The sequence below is a fragment of the Anser cygnoides genome, chromosome 1, assembly GCF_040182565.1.
Source record: "Anser cygnoides isolate HZ-2024a breed goose chromosome 1, Taihu_goose_T2T_genome, whole genome shotgun sequence".
Classification (NCBI taxonomy): domain Eukaryota; kingdom Metazoa; phylum Chordata; class Aves; order Anseriformes; family Anatidae; genus Anser; species Anser cygnoides.
The window spans coordinates 34909777-34926970 of record NC_089873.1 but is presented as its reverse complement, the minus strand read 5'-3'; the positions used below and the strand labels follow the sequence as shown (position 1 = coordinate 34926970).

The following is a 17194-nucleotide window of genomic DNA, read 5'->3' as shown; positions in this document are numbered from 1 at the left end:
CAAGGCCATCCAGGCCTACAGGTACCCTCAGGGCACCTCTGACACAAAGGGATGAACAAAACCTCAGGAAAAAGGAAAAACAGCCTTAAACTGAAACATCACATGTTGGGCAGGTAAAAGATGAATAAGAGTTTGGAAATAGTGTGGGGTTACAATGAAAGCAGCATCAGTGAAGTTGCAATTGTTCAAGAAACAATTAGATATCTCTCTCATGAGAATACTATATGTAAACAACACCTAATGTCTATGGTTTCATGAGGGGCTCTGAAAGGGTTTTTTTAATTGCTCAATCTTCTCCTCCAAAGAAATTGGAGTGATTGTCAGAAGTAGCAAAAGCAAGACAGCTCCCCAGGGGGAGGTGAGCTGGGCCTGGTGGGGGCTGACCATGGGGGCAGCAGGACTCCCACAGCAAGGGCCCACCCCACCACCCTAGCCAGGAGCAGGGCGGTTTGGGGGGCAGCCCCAGCCATCGGGCACCTCCCCGGGGACAGGCCAAGAACAGTCCATCAGCCCAGCCCGGTGGGGCTAATGGCAGGGCTGCTGGGGCCTGGAGACTGGAACTGCTGCAGCAGGGACTGACAGCCCAAGAGAGGGCCATGGGCAGGGCTGGGGGAAGTAGTCAGGACCGGGCAGGCCTGTTGTCACCCTTAGGACCCCCAAAGCATCTCCCCGTCCTGCATTTCTGGGCACAGAAGGGCCATGCTGCTCAGTGATTTAATTACAGTGTGGCACCCATGGGATACAGCCGGGAGAAAATGGCAGCAGGGACAGCAAACTGGAAATGGATGCAGCATGACGCACAGGGTTGGGATGTTCAGGCCATCAGTGGCAAACCCCAGAGGGGAGAAGGAGGTCCAAGATGCCTTTTGTAAGCCCTCAAGGCTGGGCGGGCTAAGCAGGACAGGAGCTCATTTAGGAGCCTGGGACAGGTAGAGCAGCACTGTGGGGAGACTGGGTCCAGGGAAATACTTGTCCCCTCAAGGAGGTTTATAGGGACAAGACCACACATGGTGAGAAAAGAGATTCCATGGTGCTCAGCTTAGGGATTAGAGAGACCTGAGGTAACTTGTCAGCAAGCAGCAAAAGCAGGGCTGCTCTCTAAGGGTAGAAATCTGGGAACCACATGGGACCCACCAGCCAGGGCACATCCCACAGTGAGGAATCAAGGCAGGCCAAGGGACAACATCCAGGTCCAACAAGGAACACAAGTCATAAGGCAATAGTGTGGTAATAAGGCAGGTCTGAGATCAACCTGGGAAGTCATTTTGTAGATCAGGGTTAGGATCGAGTCTAATGATTATCAGGCAGGGCTGTAGTGACAGAGCAAAAGGCAAGCCATCCCCCATGTGCTGAGACAAAACCCAACATTACCCTATAGATCAGCACTCATCCAACACAGCTTAAACTACTGCAAGATACCTTGGGCTGAGCTTAAATAGCTCTCCTGGTATCATGGGTGTGGGTGGATGTTCTAGGTGAGGCTGGTCAGGGCCGCTAAGACTTACTAGTGCCCTCAGGACCCTGACACACATATATGGAAATGAGAGTGAAACAGGTAGTCAGAAGTAATAACTGGTAACCACATTGTTGCTAACTTCATCGTGGAATCAGCTGAAAATAATTCTAATATATTTACTAGCTAGCAGAGTCCTTAATGGGTGTCATTCTCTAGTAGTCTGCACAAAATAAACTTAACTTTGCTGATTTGTACATTCTCTCACTCTCTTTTTTTTTCTTCTACCATGACCATATTCTCCACAACAATGTGGAGAATACCTAGACTTTGTGATCCAGAAATAAGAGTGAAATACACTCATAAGTTGGGAAAAAAAGAAAAAAAAATCTATGGGGTTTCCTCAGTATAAATCAAAGTGTCATTTCAAACAGATAACATATATGCCATCATCTAGATATCACCATTTCATGTAAATGGTGGTTTAATTGAAATCTCTTTTCATATAATATGGATGAAAATGGAAAAAAAAAAAAAAGTGAAGAAGGAAAGTAAATGCCTGTTTTCACTTTCCAAATAAGAGGACTCCTTCAGAGTAGGGGGAGAATTTTGTCTTAAAGTCACACCTTTTTCAGCCTAGTTTGAAAAAATCTTTCCTGTATACATGGGAGACAATTTTTAATCACTCACAGTTATAAATTAAAAGAGGAGGAATGCATTCAGGTTCAACAGACTTCAAGGTTAGACATTTATTGTCGACATTTCACATGTTGAGTGAAGGTAATTATATTTCACTTGCCAGTCTGACTCAGCAGTAAATGGGTCAGTAATAAAACTGGAATTACATTAAAGAGCAGTAAACAGGAACAGGTGATCTCATGGTCTGTGTCTCAACTACAAGCCCTTAAAAGGAAGACCTTGGATGACATCTTTCCTCTCAGGTCCAGTTGAATACCCAGTCTGTGTTAGGACAAGACCAGTGTCTGAACCGTCTTTTCTTTCTGCTTTCACAGAAAAGGAAAATTAAGTGTGTGGAAGGGAAGCGAATCATGGCAAACCTTAGCATAGTCTGAAGTCCAGCTGTGGAGAGGGATCTGATACATATTATCATATAGATTTGGTGTAGTGGTACTGACTGGCCCATATTTCTGTATCCACAAATTGTTTTCCGTCAAAAAAAAAAATCAAAAATATCTTTATGTGTTATAATTCTTCACAGGAAAAAAAAAAATCACAGGAAAGAATTGTTTTTTGCCATCTGTATTGTTAATAAGAGAATATCCTGAGTTATCCAGAAATCAGCTGCTGTGCTACCTACAATGCAAACTATTTAGCAGTTTCCTGGCCAAATTCTCAAGATGAGTTTTGAGGACATTCTCAAAGAAATTATTTATTCTCAAAGAGAATTAGTAAACACTTTCTTCATTAAGCAGGAGTTAGATCCCATTCCAGTTCAAATAAAAGTAATAACTTCCACTAGAATGAATGGTACAGAACCAGTGCGGACCTGTGAAGGAAATTAGCTTGAATCCTGTTAGCAGGGCAGGCTAAAATGTGCATCATTGTTCCCACTTATATAAAACTGACTGTTATAATTTAAGTACTTTGGAAACACTCTCAATTTCTTAATTTTATTTCACTGATATTTCATAAACCTGATAAAGAAAACCATACATTTCAATGAAGGAAAATCAGCAAGAAAAAAATAAGGTTATTTAATAATTTAATAATGTTGGGTCCTAAATTACCATAAGATTTACACCTTAATGTTTTTTTTAACAAGATAACATAAAAGGACAGAAATTAGAAAAGTCCCCTTCTTTATTATGGTACTAGAGTGCTCTTTATGTATTCCTATGACTTAAATATATCATTTCTATTTGAGCATCTCCCAGCATTTGAACTCATGTAACTTTCACAGTCTCTCACTTATGTTTCTCTTCAGCCTGGAGAAGATTTATAATCTTTTCAATCTGGGAGATATGCGACTAAGAATGGATTAAGCTGCACAAGTGAATGTATATGAGTACTGTACCAAGGAAAATGAAAACAAAAGTATAGTACTGGATGTCACCCCATTATCTCACAGTCAAAAGATTGGTTCTTAAGTAGCACACAAACTTCATGTGGGGAATTTTAGCCACAGGGAAGAAAATAAAGTCTGAGTTGTTATAAAGGAGCTTTTGAAAGTATTGATACAAGACCATGGAGTCAAGGTATGAATTTGATGTGCAATATATAAGCCACAGCAACTTGTAGTTTGAGAAGGAGAATAATTGTATTTAGAACCTTAATTTCCATATGAGGTTACAGGATTGAATTGAATTTTTGAGAGGTAAACAACCCAAAACAAATCAAAAAGTGCATTGCTTAGACTTGAGTGACAAAAAATAATAATAATAATAATAATAATTTCAGGCTGATCCCAAACATCGTACTCTTCTAACTTCTCAATTTCTTGTTTCAGTCTTTCCACTAAAGAATTCTCCTCTCTGCACAACTCCTGAAAATGATTCTCTTGATGAAGGAAGAAGGGGGTAGAAGAAACTATGGTCTCCCTGTAGACCTCCCTTCCACATAAGTGGCAGATAACAGGGAGAGGCTCAAGCACAGTGCAGACCCAGCAGCTTCCAGAGAGGAATGTGATAACTGAAAGTACCATGTGTTTCACTGAAACAGGCAAGAAAATCTGTAATAAGACCTACTGGATAATTTATTCGCAAGGAGTTTCTCTGCAGTGTCCTTCTCCTTGTTATGAGAGGCTGTCTTGCACTTTAACTGTGATCATTAGAGACTTTCTAAAATTTTTTTTGTTATTATTATTTTGTTGCATAAACATCTAACTGCCTTGAGAGATCTGCTATGTCTTTTTTTTTTTTTTTTTTTTTTTCCCCATGGTATTTGTTTCAAGTTCCATAGACAAACAATGGAAAATCATTTAGATCGGGGCTTATCCAGCCTAGTTTGTTGTTGTTGTTGTAGTTTGTCTAAAACTTAGGACCTTTGCGTAAGCTATTCTTTCTTCTTTAACAATTGGTGAAGGAATGGACACCTCCAGGAGGCGTTTCATTTGATACATGTACATGTTAAAATGAAAGTAGTAAAATAGCTTCAGGAAGTTCTTCTCTTTCTCTCTCTTGAGTCTCTTCCTGCTAAGGAAAAGTTTAGGTGGCTAGTTTGAACTGAACATGAAACATCACCCTAGGTGCAGATCTTGTCTCCAGTAGATGATAGGTAACAAAAGAGCATAGGAATCAATGCAGAAAGAGAGTGATTCATTCTCCCTTTTCTATAGTGTGATCCCTTGTTTGGATATTGTCAGCATCTGGCAGCCAGTGGTTTTGCAACTGCCTGAGCCACAGGCAATGTCTGGATCATCCTCCCCAGTAAGCTGTAGCCTGAAAATTTCTCTAACTCTTTTTTGAACTCATGTTCATATATTTATCATAAATGATAACCTGTGACAATGAGTTACACAAAATTATACCTTGTGCGAAAAAGCATTTCTTTTCATTTTCTTTAAAACCAATACCTGATTGCAACAAGGAATGAAATTAAAACAAAGGTTTTCTTTCATATCTACCCAAGCTGTTCTTAGATTTATACTTAAACAGGAATATAACTTGTTTGCATTTTTGCAGTTTATAGATATTATGAGGAATTCCATGGTCTGTAAGTGTAATCTATCTGAATTAAGGTCTCTGTCCCAGACCTCAGTGAACAGCTGTGTAATGGTAATGTTTTCAAACATCATGCTGTTTGCTTCAGTTCAGGTGAATCAGAACCCATAGACTTTATGCATGAGAGAAGTTCCCTTTAATTGTAGTAGCAGAGTTGTTAGAACAGAAAACAAACAAGGAAACAACTATAAAACCTGTGAATTTTGTTGTTGTTGATACAAATTTGAGTGACTGTGATGCACACCGTAGTGACAACTGGGAAAACCTTAGATAGATGGGGATTCATTACAATATATTTCTAGCTTATATTCTAGCTTATATTAATATATTTTCTAGCTTATTTCTAGCTTTTGGGAAATATTATTTAATAATATATTATCTCTTATGGTTATTATAATTCTTTGTAATCAAGCTTAAATGTCACATGATGCTGTGCAACTCCTCTTCAACCATAGGATTTAGGGGGAAAAATACTAACTTTAGATGATTAAAAAATCAAAATGTTTGGTTGAATTCATGAAATATATATTGGAAGATAATTGGTTGGCCATAAATTATACAGTCTTCATGTACTTTCTTCCTAGTAGAACATAAGTATATTTTCTGCAAGCCTGATCCCTACTTATGGTCTACATAAGTTTGTTCACTTCAGCCAGTTGCGTGTGCGCACAGGAACTTCATCTAATGTGTTTGTCAATTTAAGTTATACAGCATAGTATACATTAAATCACTGTGTCATCACTGTAAAGCACGAAACTAATTTTGTGTAAAAAGCAATCTTGGTTTTGAGAAATGAAGGAATTCCATTACTGTCACATTAACAGATACATTCTTCATTCTCCCCTGTTGTTAAAGCGTATGTATTCAGAATTGTTGCCACTTGTAATTAAACTGAATAATTTCAAATCATTCGACTTGTAAGAAAATGCCCTTTTGAAATTGCTGCACTTTTAGTAAAATACTAACTATTAAAATGTTACTGAGAAGCAGCAAGCCTTTTTTCATAGATTCTTTTTGTTCAAACTAAGCACAAACATCTTGCAATAAAGGAAGATTTGTAATTTTTTTTTTTTTAAATCAATCATTCTATTTCTTCTTAATTACAAATGTTACTGTGAAGAAAAGCCACATGGGTAATAGGTATTTAAAAGTCTGTCTTATACCAGGGAGAATTTGATGTTGGCATTTAAAAAATAATAACAAAAAACAACAGCAGAGGAAAAGAAAAAGACACTTTTCTCAAATAAGGTATTCAGCATTTTAAGGAACAAAATAAGTACTCCTGTGCATCCCAGGAACTTGAATACAAACACACACACGTGCACGCACACATACACAGAGATTTTCAATCCCAGAAAAAAATTAAGTAGGCAAATTGTCTATAGGTGGTGTAAAAAGAAAATCAGTCTGAAAAAAAAAAAAAGGAAGGAAGGAAGGAAGGAAGGAAGGAAGGAAGGAAGGAAGGAAGGAAGGAAAAGGAAGGAAGGAAGGAAGGAAGGAAGGAAGGAAGGAAGGAAGGAAGGAAGGAAGGAAGGAAGGAAGGAAGGAAGGAAGGAAGGAAGGAAGGAAGGAAGGAAGGAAGGAAGGAAGAAGAAAGAAAGAAAATACAGGTAATCAGGATTATGTTCTTTCTTTAAAATATGTATAGTATAATTCTGTTTCCCCCAGATACTAACTGAAGAGGTGTGTATGCAGGTATGCAGATATGTTGTCAGTGCCCAACATTTAGATCTGGGATAAAGGCTTCAGTTTCAATTAGCTGGACAAGTAATTATATGCTGTTTTTATAGCTCATCATACTAATTTTGCAACAAAAAAAAAATGGGGCTAAGGTTGAATAAAGTGAAATAAAATTTCTGTTGGTCTAGTCATATCTGCACACACCAATTTCTGTTTTCCGCAGTGTGGAAGCTGGACTTTTAAGTGTTTAGCAGTTTGCAACAATGAAAATATTATGTTTTGCAATACATTCCTCTGGAATGAAACAAGTTTATTTTTTGTCTCTTTACGAAATAAAAAATAAAAAATAAAAAAATAAAAATAAAAGCATAAGAATGAGATCCTGCAGTAGTAAGCTACCAAATCTGCATTCCTGAAAACAATGCCTGTGAACAGTTTAATTATTTTGTTCTTTCTTAAATCTTCTTGCCAAGAATCTTTACTGGATTAAGTATTCAACACCAAGAGATTAAAGATGTATATCCCTGTAGCTACCACTGCACATATCTCCACATAATCACCAGGATTAGCTTTCTAAGGAAGTAGATCAAAGCTTTATTTCCTTGTGGGTACCCGATAATAAAGGCTAAGGATAAACCAAACTCTCATCACTTTTGCATCTATCCCTCAGCTACCAGATCAAGACTAAATAAGAATGTGAATAAAGATAAAGTCAATGCGGAAAGCTGCAGTACTCTACAACAGCTATAATAATGGGAACACAACAGAGTAATGAAAGGGAACTAGAGGGAAGGCAAGTTACATAAAATCTTTAAGGGTACATAAAGGAAAGCAATTAATAAACTGCAGAGCCTTTTGAAAGTATCTGTGAATAAGTATTCACAAGAAAATACTACTTGTGTACAGATCTGTGAAGCATGTGTCCATGAATTACAAAATCCTGTACTTCATTATGATTTGTTCTTTGAAACCGAGGTTTTATAAAAGCTATCTGTACCTGATAGAGACAAAGCAATCATTCTAAGCAACAGCACTAGGGAGCTCCATTGTTAAATGCACAATAACCACATAATAATTCAAGCTGGCACATTGCAAAAAAGGCCAGTGTATACTTGATTATTTTTCCGTACAGTTCTGGACAGACATGAACCAATAAAAAGACCTGTACTTGTACATAAGATCATTAATTTTTGCAGTGATGTATGAAAACAGATTGTTTGTCCAAGGCTCAGAACATGGCATTCAATGGAGACTGCTAAATCTTCTCCTTATTATCTTAAATATCTTAAATATCTTAAAGGCCCTCAAGTTCATGCTAAATTAGAAGAAAGATAGACTATTAAAAAAAAAAAAAAGTAATCACTTGTTTTTAAAAGTCTTAGCATAAATAATTCAGTTATAGGTTGTAGCAACAGGTAGCTAAGCTAAGGAAGTTCCAGCACACTCTGCCTTGCTTGTGGGCCAATCTTGCACTTGAAGCTTACAGGTAATTGCTGCACTTCTGCTGCCTTTATTTACTCTGTAGTAAAAAAAAAAAATAAATTCCTTTTTTTTCAGCAAAACCACTGAAAGTTAAGGCTTCTTTTGACTTTGACAGATCACTTAGTCACTCTGATCCTCATTTTATCCACAAATATCTACCTCAGAGAAGTGTAGTGAAGCTCAATTAATAGTTACAAAGCACTCAGAGGTCCCTGTAGGATGACACTGTAGAAAAATGTTGTAGTATTTTCTTCTCTGAAAAAGGATAACTTTGAAATTCAGTCTTTTAGGTAAAGTACATAAACTATAACACATTCATGTTGTACAACTCTGATTAAAATAACTGGACATTTCCAATTGAGGACAAATTGAGGTTTATTATATTAATTTTCCTTGCTTGTGTTACATTTAAAAGTCTGTGAACGACAAAATACAAAAAATATTTTTATAGACTGTACATTCTCAGCATGTACACAAATACATGCACAGACATGCACAGTTTCTCCTGTGTTCATTTTAAAAGAAAATTAATAGACTATATAATACAAATATCAAAGATTTTGACTTAATAGGAAGTAATTTCTTCTTGTAAAACTGTATAAAAATCTTCAAAATGTCTATCAATGTATATTTAAAATTATGTTCTGTTTTGCAGAATCAGTTAAATTCCTGAATACTTTTCTCTGCCTTTGCTAGCATGCTAACTTAAATTTAATTAACAGATAGTACCTCTGCATGAGCAGAAACATATTGTTTTGCTGGTGCTTTTTTAGTACTTTTCATTTTAGTATACATTTCATCAAAAGACTAACCATAAAGTGTTATTTATTTAATAAATGTATTCCTCTGGCAAACCAAACCATGTTGTTTTGTCTTTGATTTTAAAGACAATCAATTTTAACATGCTTTTTATCCCCAACTCTGTCTTAGACACATCTCATTTCTTTAATACTCCTGTTCTTGTAGTTATTAGTGTGGGGTTTTTTTCCCCTTCTTATTCCTCTGCCTCAATTCAGATGCTCATGTAGAGAACCATGCACTAAAAGTGAACTTTTCTGTTTTTCAGGCTTGCACCTGACCCTCCCTGTCACAGAAAGGGTAAATTAGATATTCCCAGCCCAGCATCATAGTTTCTCCCCAGCTCTCCATTGACACATTTTGGGCACCAGGAGCCTCAGGACAGGAGGAGTACACATAGGCCCAGAGCATCCCTCTGCCTGTAGTTTTGTCCTGTGCCCCCATCACAAGGAGTGTGCAGGGAAATACAGGATGTTACAGGGCTCTCCTCAGGTGCGCAGTGCACATGGGAAGTGATTTCAGCGCAGAGTGAAGGGTTTCCTTCCTGGAACCTCTGGCTGACTTCAGCACCTGAAGTGTCTTTCGAAGACGCTCAGATGAAATAGGAATACCAAGGAGGATTTCCAGTCATTCAGCAGTGTATATGTGCCAGATGTCACACAGCCAGCATTCCTACTTTCTGTCCTTGCGGATGAACTTCTAACATCATTGTTTGACCAACTATACCATAAATAAATAAATAAATAAATGGATTTTGGAAAGCATTGCTGGAATAGAACAGAATAAAGAAAGGAATGAGAAGGCGTCCTGTATCACACAGAGGCATACAAAACTTGGAAAAACAATTCAATGTTACTGTCAAGAATTCCTTCTAAGCTACTGTAAGATACCTGGATGACATTTTTTGAATGAACATTTTTATAACTGATGATCAGATTTAGCAGATTTCTTTAATTGATGATCAGAGGACTGGAGCACCTCTCCTATAAAGGCTGAGAGAGCTGGGGATGTTCAGCTTAAATAAGAAAAGGCTCTGGGGAGACCTTTTAGCAGTCTTCCAATACCTAAAGAGGGTCTACAGGAAAGCTGGGGGGGGATTCTTTGTCAGGGAGTATAGTGCTAGGACAAGGAGTAAGGCTTTAAGCTAAAAAAAGGGTAGATTTAGATTAAATATAAGGAAGATTTCTTTACTGTGAGGGTGGGGAGGCACTGGCACAGGCTGCCCAGAGAAGCTGTGGATGCCCCATCCCTGGAAGTGTTCAGGGCCAGGCTGGATGGGGCTTTGGGCAACCTGGTCTGGTGGGAGGTATCCCTGCCCATGGCAGAGAGGTTGGAACTAAATGGTCTTTAAGGTCCCTTCCAACCCAAACCATTCTATGATTCTGTGATTCTATGTTAGCTTGGTGCTGGAGGCAGCAAGGTAAAAATCGTAGACTTCTCCAAATTGCATCTTTTCAAGACTATAAAGACAAGCTATAAAAGAGGCCCAGTTATAATACTTCAAACTGAACATATCCAGTACATTTAATCTTTTTCTGTCCTAAAGAAAAATTGCCCTCCAGAAATACTATTACATGAGAAATCATTCATTGTCTTACACAGTGTTTATTTTTTGCTTATTTTTGTGAAGGATTAAGCCTTTGTGATTGAAATTGCTGACACTAACTTGCACAGGTAGTTTGTTTGTTTGTTAAATTAAAATAAAACACTTTTTTGTCAAGTAAGTAAAATGCTGGTACTTTTTATGTTTATGTTTACAGTTGAAAGATTGCAATGTTTCCAAAATAACTAGTAATACAAAAGTCAAATGTATTTTTTCTTTGTTTCAATTATAAAAACAATACATTTATTTCTTACCAGGTAAAAGGTCCATTAAGCACCAGATAGAGTTTGCTACCTAATCAAAATTGTATAGCTGAGTAACAACAGCAAAATGATTGTGGGGATGGCATATTTGGTTTTCATCTTTGGTGTGCTGTTCCAAGGCATGTTATATATTGTTTTATTTTTCCAACTTTTGCTTATATTTGTTTGTACACAGAAATTCACAGCCTCTCTTTCTAAAATTCTACTATGCATTGCCTAGATTAATAATGAAAATCATTACCTTAGCAAAATGAAAGCTACTTAATTTACTTTCATTCCCTGACATACTTAGCAGTAGGAAGCATTTTTAAGTTCATAGCATTTTTCTGAACAGTTTGAGTGAATGTGAATGAAAAAGATACAGAAGCAAGTAAGAAGTAGAAGAAAAATGTATAGAAAAGTACCACTAAGGTCTTATGGCCTAATCTGCTGCCAGTGAGTGTGGCACAAATTGTGTCTTATAATTATTCACCAGCAGTTAACAAACTTGTAACAACTAACTTTCTGGGCACTGATTATAGAAGTTCCTTGACATAACAGTGGTATATGACTATGTACGACATGTCAGTGGATGTTCTGGACTTCTTGTGTTCATGAGAGCACAAGAATTCCACTGTATTTGGAATTGGTGAGGCTACATGTGGAGTTCAGGCCCCTCAGTTTGAGAGACATGGACATACTGGAGAGAGTCCAGCACAGGGCCATGAGGATGATGAAGGGATTGGAGCACCTCTCATGTGAGGAAAGGCTGAGAGAGCTGGGTCTGTTCAGCCTGGAGAAGAAGAGGCTCAGATCTTATCAACCTCCACAAATACCTGAAGGGAGGATGCAAAGAAGACAGAACCAGGCTCTTTTCAGTGGTGCCCTGTGCCTGGACAAGAGGCAATGGGCACAAACTGAAACACAGGAGGTTCCCTCTGAGCATCAGGAAATACTTCTTTACTGTGTGGGTATGTGAGCACTGGCAGAGGTTGTCCAGAGAGGCTGTGGAGTCTCCTTCTCTAGAGATCTTCAGACGCAGCCTGGACGTGGTCCTGGATAACCCGCTCTGGGTGTCCCTGCTTGAGCAGGGGTTTGGACCAGATGACCTCCAGATCAACCAGCCTTGTGCTTTTGTGTTTCTGTGAATTCATACTAAAATATCAAGCCAGATTTTAATGATCCACTGAGACACTGTCATCTAGTGAGGCAAACACAATGGATGAACCACTGACATCTGTAGCTAGTCAAAAAAGTTTCTTGATGAATCGAGTGATGACTCCAGCACTAGCAAAATTGTAAATGTACACTAGCAAAATGTAGATTGTGCATTTTTGTATCTAAAACCAGAAACTACCATTGCTGCAAAACTGATGAAAATGAAACTAATTAACAGACTCAGAGTTAAACCACTCCAAAATGACTGCATCATCACAGTTCTTCCTTCTCAGTACTGTTCCCTGTCATTATAGAGTCTAGATAAAGATGATCACAGATCTCATTAACTCCATTGCTAAATGAATCTTCACTTTTCCTCAAGATAATATTCCAGAGTCCCTGCTCATTTGCTTTTTATAGCTTTGAGATCCTATTGAAAAGAGGTCCTGGTATAGTCATACATGGGTTGAAGAATGCAAACATAGTGATGTGAACTTCAACATCCTTTGTGACAGGAGAAAAAAAAAAAAGGCAGAAAACAGATGTATAAAATACCAAGGTTTTCATCTTCATGGAGTAAGGAATGCAGAAAGCACTGCAATGATTCCACATAGGATTTGTAGAAATTCTCATTTGGAATAAAGTATGATGGGATAAACTGCTGAATTATTTCCCCTGAGTTTCTCCCTGTTTCCTTGCCAACTACCATCTCTTGTCATTCCTGTATTACTTCATGTGAAGAACTGACGTTTAATACTAATGAGCATAAGAAAAGGGAACAAGTTATCACCATGTGATTACCTATGTCTTTATGGACCATGACAAGATGCACTACAAACCATCAGCAACAAAGAACTACACTGTGAAAAGAGATCTGCTGTCTGAAATGGATCTCTTCTTTTATCACTAGTGCTCATTTGCTCATTTCATGTGAAGTGTACAGATAATCCGTTTTTATCATTTAGCACATTAGAAGTTCCTATACGGCTTTCATATTGCCTGTTCATGACAATAAAATGTCAGCTTAGGCAGTTTGGGTCCAATCTTTAAGGAATTTTCATAGAATCATAGAATGGCTTGGGTTGGAAGGGACCTTAAAGACCACCCAGTTCCAACCCCCCTGCCACAGGCAGGGACGCCACCCACTAGATCAGGTTGCTCAGGGCCTCATCTAACCTGGCCTTGAACACCTCCACGGATGGGGCATCTACAGCTTCTCTGGGCAACCTGTTCCAGTGCCTCACCACCCTCAGAGTGAAGAAAACTACCCTCTGAGTGACTTTTGAGTATGTGCAATCTGTATTCTAGCAGGAGTTGTAGGTATTCACCGTTCCCCACCCCCGGCATCTCCATCAGTACTGGCAACAATTGGAGTCCCAATGCAGACAAGCTGTTTGTCTTTTTATCACCAATGTTTACTATACAGCATTAAATATATACAGCGAAGTAGAGTGGCTGCCAAGAGGTTTTGTATACTTTAGCTGAAGTCACCACCAGCAAGAGCAGAGCTGTGCTACTGTTAGTGTAATGGTGAGAAATTCCACTAAAGGCCTCGTTGTGGATACACTGCTCCATACCGTACCTCTGTTCAATAGATCATTCATGAGCACCCAGCCCCCCGTCCGGAGAGCAAGGAGAGTCGGGTCATGAGCAGGAAGGGATGGAAACAAGGCTGAGTTTCTTACTTGCAGCTCAGGCTCTCAGCTGGTTTATTGTTGTCATGGCTACAGGCTCCACATGCCTCCAGCCCCTGCTTTATGAAAAGAAAGATGCAGTGTCTAGCCCTACAGCTGAATATATAAACCAAATTAGTCTACCATGCCTCTACCTGTTTTGTGGCTCACAATGAAAGAAGTAATATATCATGCAATCAGTCTTGTAACAGTTATATTCTGTAAACACTAAGTCACTACACCCAGACTTTTTTTATTTGCTCTTTAGAGCCCCTTCTCACTGTAATAAACTGCATATTTCAATAAGAAAGCTAATTCAGAAGAATCCTCTGTGAATTCTCAGAATTTCTGTAACATATAACTTTAAAAGTGCATTTCAAATCTCTTCTCACACACCATTTTTGCATAATTCCACTGAACAAGAAGCAGAAAGACATGATGAATGTCTTTTCCAGAGCTGCTGTGCCATGGTATTACTAGAATCAAACTATTCCTAATGTAAGTAAAGAAGAGTTATATAGTCCTGCAGGGAACCGTTAACTTTTCCTGAATAGAGTAAGAGCCTCATATGGTCTCAACTCTACTACCAGATTAAATAAACCTATAATGGCATTGGGGTAGCATTCTGAGGGAAGACGTGTCCTTTGATTCCGCTGTTGTCAGTGTCATTTGAAAGCAGGGGAAGGACAGAAATCTTAAAAATTCGGTCCCAAATGAAAGATAAATGTATATGAGGGAGAAAATGTATCAGAAAAAAAGTGTGTGAATCTCAGTATACGATGATGTAGCCTGCATGCCAAGGGTTTGGAAGACAAGGTAGTAACGGGAAAAATAACTAGCATGAGGAGTAGGGAAAGTGTAAATTGGCTTTAATTTCCACCTCCTTACACATTCTTCCTTTTTTTCCCAGCTTGTAAATTCCAATAGTTTTGATTCTCTATAGGCTCATTTAGACTATGCCTGTCAGTAAGTGGAGGTGGGTGGTCTCATAGTTCATCATTTTACACTCTATCTGTGTTTAGCAGGATGAGCCTTATCCTCACTTACTTCCAAAATCCATTAAAACACTTTGGCAGTGTAGGCTGTAAATGACATTTATAGCCAAGGAAGCGTAAAGGGATCTCAGTGCAGATAAAGAACAGAAGAGAGTGTTATGTTTTTACAGATCTGTAATATTTCTTAAAAAATAAATAAAAACAGCTTTATTATCTATCAAGGAAGGAATAATGCAATGAAGCATAAATTGAAAGTAGTCCCACAAATTATATTCGCCTTGGCTACAGCAAATTGAATCTTCTGACTCATCAATATATTGCCAGAATTTCATGCTACACAAAGTTTCCCATGCTGATATTTTCTATTTCTTGCTGCTGTGGAGAGAATTGAAAATAAAGAAGCGTGTTCAAAATAATATACCTGTGTGTTGTAGAATAGTACTAAGTCTCATCAAGGCTGCTACATCCTCAGCAATCTCTCACTTGAAGGGTTTTAATGACTTGGCCATTTCAGAAAACATCAAGACTAAAAAAGCAAAGTAAAATCCAAAGATTTTCTTTCCTGTAATTATATAACTTTTTCAATTTCAAAAAAGTTTTTGCATTCTGCATTTCTACCACCTAGCTACAAAATGATATGAAAGAAAAAGATGGATTTGGTTTTCTGTTTACTTTTGAGAAGTTTGGTTACCAAAATTGTTTAGAATAAAGTAGCCACTCAAGGAAACACGTTTGACTAAGATTCTTTATGGCTGTGTGCACCTGCAGAATACTTGTTTTTTAAAAAAAGATGCCTACAGCAATGAAAGAAATTAGAAACCCAATGGGAAAATATCTGTTATTACCATGAGTTATATATAAGTATGTGTTTGAATAGGTATGGATGGATGTATATTGTATATGGATTATAGATACTGACACCTTTTGCAGCAATAAATTTAAATAAAATTAATTTTATTTCTGTATTTACTGAGCACATAATTTCATACTTTGCTTAGAGAGACACATTCATGTGATACATTCTTGATCTGTTACGTGTTCATTCCATCTTAGTTGGGAATATATAGAACTTTCTGTATAGGCCTTAAAAGACAAGAAATACTGCATACATTTTAATCCATGCATTCATTTTTTATTTAAAAGTCACATTTAAATCTTTTTTACTCAAAATATATGGTATTGTGGAAAGTGTTTAATAAATATGGGCAAACTCTATATGTATGATACGGGGGAAAGAGTTTAATAAGTACAAACAAATTCAAAATGTATGGTATTGAGGAAGGGGCTTAATCAATGTGGGCAAACACAGCCTACTGACAAAAATCTTACCTGTAAGAGCTATGAATATTAATATTTTGGCTTTGGAGCAGGGAGTGTTTTAGATTCCTAAACAGGTAGTGAGCTTCCTGTTTAAGTTTTTCTTTTTTTGTATATATTTGTTGTTTTTTAAAAAAGATCCATTATTGTTTTTCCATGCCACAGATGAAGTGATAGTAAGAAATTCAGTAACATGTATTTAACAGCTAAATTTAATTTAAATAGGGGACTATAAAACTAAGTAACCAATGGGGGAAACAGATTGTATAAATATTATATGTTAGAGTTGCATAATGCAAATATATAATTCATGTGCCGTATGGGATGACATAATGTGAAAGCAGGATGGCTATTAAGTTGCTGACAGATTTAGTTTGTGTCCTAAAGAATGAATTAAAAAGTTCTTTGAAACTCTTAATATTACCAATATTTTCACAGCTTTCACATGCAGTGTATTACAATTTCTTCTTCCTTTTAATAAAATAATTGAGGTATCACATAAATACACAAGAAAAACACATTTCTAAGAGGGACTAGACATATAACTGCAAGACAGTCTGCAAGTTTTAAGACCAGTTGAGACCTTTATATCATGCATTCCAGCTTCCTGCATTTGCAACCCATTAAGTTTTACCCGGATAGTTTATGCTAAGGCCAACAAACGGAGTTAAACAAAAACATTTTTACTTTTGAGAGCTGAAACAAGTGTGATCTCCCAGCGGTGAAAAGGAAAGATGCAGGTTCCACCAAGGCCTGAGGCTTCTGAACAGCAAGGAGCTCATTAAGTAAGGGATGTACAGATGATCTGATCGGGATGATTCATATCCCATGCCACAAAGGAAAGAAAATTACAAGTAAATAAACAACCTCTCCTCCTCAATAACAAACACAAAACCGTGAAACAGCAATAACAAAAACCAATAGGCCAATCTAGTCTGTAAAACCAGAATGTAGTACTGGTTCAAGACAGGACAATCAGTTTGAGCTCTGACATATGGATGGACACCAGCATTGCCCAGCAAACTAGAAAGATTCCTTATACATTCTCTGAATTTTAATCTGACCTATCTTGCAGATTCAAACTAAAATGTGGCCTGACAAAGCAACTCAAAA

General features: G+C 37.6%; 1 long non-coding RNA gene across 3 annotated transcripts in view; it reads right to left on the bottom strand.

The window, feature by feature from the left end:
• Positions 1-15586: 15586 nt before the first annotated feature.
• Positions 15587-17194, bottom strand: part of LOC106045614 (uncharacterized) — a 31034-nt gene continuing 29426 nt past the window's right edge. Inside the window, exon 6 of one of the 3 annotated variants that reach the window (XR_007163833.2) lies at positions 15587-16886. This is a non-coding gene — a long non-coding RNA (uncharacterized lncRNA). The remainder of the gene's footprint in view (positions 16887-17194) is intronic. The other 2 variants (XR_010829397.1, XR_001212884.3) reach the window with 2 other exon arrangements.